The following is a 2,741-nucleotide window of genomic DNA, read 5'->3' as shown; positions in this document are numbered from 1 at the left end:
ATCTTTCTCATCAATCATATCAAACTTCCTTCGATATGTCCAGAGTGATCAAAATGCTCTTCATCCTCCAGTCTAGATGATAAAAAAAATCAAAGATAATGTTAATTGCATTCATAACATTTTGTACCTCTTTCACAAGTTTCTTGATTCTACGTAGGATCACTAGTTTCTTGTCTGAAATTAGAGGCTGAATAGGTAGTGAATTCTGGACGATTGATCTACAATAATAGTCATATCATTCTCATCTTCATTGGTTGGGAACTTCTTGGTTGGGTCTAAAGGCATCGAAGGTAGAAGTACCTTTTCCAAACTCTCATAAGATACTTGGAATTGACTGCAGAGTAAAAAGATTATTGAAGGATGTCCAATCCCATAAGTTGATCCATGAATGATCAGGCCCAAAACAAACTTCACGATTATCGATCCAATATTAATCGGCAGTCCCATTTGAATATAGTAATTCAGAGAAGTACTTTCTTTAGTAACTTTACTGACCTTCTTCGTCGGTAATATTTTTGCAGAAATGAAGAAGTGCCAGTGTTTAGAAATGGGGTTTAGAAGTGTATCAGAGAAACTAATATACTTGTTTTCTCTCATTTCCCAGTCTTCAGTCTCGTCCGTCAAATTTTGCTAGATCTCATTCATCAGATTTATTGTCGGTACAAAGTTGGAATGATGGCAGACAAGAACATTCTCCATCATCTACAGCTCATTAATCCGTTCAGGAGTAAATTTTATCTATATGCCTTGGACATAGACGAGTCTCTGGTTGATTCCATGAAAATTAGCATAAAACTCCTTCACTACAGGAACGACTATGGCGGCAGTAGTATAGCACAACACTTTTCATTGTCGTTGCACATTCATATCTTCAATTATTGTCAAAGGATTGTTCAATCCTCGATTCATGAATGCTCTTTCTTTGATTAATCTCCTCTTTGTCAGCACTTTGTTGAAGATTCATTGTGCCTCAAAACTAATGAATTTTCTCCGATTGAATACTCAAAATCTAGGACTTTCAATGGAATTGGAAGCCATAGGGATAAATTTGGTGGAGTTTTAAGTCATTTTTGGGTAATATAAATTTAAGATCCAAGTTTGGAAGTTTAAAGGAAGTAAATCCCGCCTAAAACCGCCAAAAAACGCCATTTCAAATTCCAGAAACTGTCAACTCGCCAATCTCGCCATCGGCGTCGTCGACAAGCCTTGAGAATTAATTGTCTGGACTCTCGCAAAAAAACCCACCGTCGGAAAAATCAATCCCGCCATCGGCACCTAAGAAAAAAATTTCACAGTTTCGCTCTCCTCCGAACGCATTCCAAATTTCTCTATGGATCCAATTTTTATGATGATTCAAAGATAAATGCAAGAAGTAGAGTTCAATACTACCAGAAACTAACGATAATTTCAAACAAAAACACTATAACTGCATTAAAAATAAAGATAACTATCAGTTTCCTCCCATAAAGTGCTTGGTTTAACGTCGTCAGCCTGACCTATTCAGATATTATTCAAGTTGACTGACCATTAAAACCTCTTTAAAATTTGGCCTTAAAACCTCTTTAAAACTTGGCCTTTTACCCTCAAAATACGGCTTTAATCTGTTTCCATTTACTTTAAATCTATCCACAACCTTTTGATCTTCAATTTCAACAGCTCCGTAAGTATAAACTTGAGTCACAGTAAAGGGTTCTAACCAACGAGACTTAAATTTTCCCAGGGAATAACTTCAGCCTTGTATTGTAAAGCAAAACTTCTTGTCCTAGTTCTTCTGGTTAATCTTCCGATCATGCCATAACTTAAGTTTTTCCTTATAAATTCTGTCGTTATCATAAGATTCATTTCTTAATTCTTCCAATTCATTCATTTGTAGCAATCTATTCTCACTAGCAACTTTTAAATTATAATTGAATTCTTTAATCGGCCAATATGCTTTATGCTCCAATTCTACTGGTAAGTAACAAGACTTTCCAAAAATTTTCCTGTAAGGAGTCATTCCAATAGGAGTTCTATAAGAAATCCTATAAGCCTGTAATGCAGTATCCAGTTTAGTAGACCAATCTACTCTGGTAGGATTTACAGTATTTTCCAGTATTTGTTTAAACTCTCTATTAGAAAATTTAGCTAACCCACTAGTTTGAGGGTGATATGAAGTTGATATTCGATGAATAACATTATTTTTTTCTGCCAATTTCTGAATATATTTATTCCTGAAATAGGATCCTCTGTCGGTGGTAATCACTTTCCACATTCCTTATCTAGTGAAAATGGTTTTCATTAAAAATCTTGAAACACTTTTAGCGTCACAACGAGGTAAAGCTTGTGCTTCAATCCAATTTAAAACGTAGTCTACCGCAACTAATATGTATAAGTTCCCAGATGAAGGAATAAATGGTCCCATGAAATCGAGTCCCCAAACATTAAAGATCTCAACTTTTAACATGAAATTCAGAGGCATTTCATTTCTTCTAGATATATTTCCTACTCGTTGGCATTGATCATAAGTTTTTATGTATCTGTAAACATCTCTAATGAGAGTAGGTAAATAGAATCCAGCTTGTAAAATTTTATAAGCAATTTTATCACTTCCAAAATGTCCTTCAAATTCAGAATCATGATATTTCTAAATAATTAATTCAGTTTCTTCATATGGTACACATCTTCCCATAGTAAGATCCTTACATTATTTATATAAACAAGGCTCATCCCAAAAATATGTTTTCGCATCATGAATATATTTT

Source organism: Phalaenopsis equestris, unplaced genomic scaffold (genome assembly GCF_001263595.1).
Source record: "Phalaenopsis equestris unplaced genomic scaffold, ASM126359v1 Scaffold233943, whole genome shotgun sequence".
Classification (NCBI taxonomy): Eukaryota; Viridiplantae; Streptophyta; class Magnoliopsida; order Asparagales; family Orchidaceae; genus Phalaenopsis; species Phalaenopsis equestris.
This window is presented reverse-complemented; position numbering follows the sequence as displayed.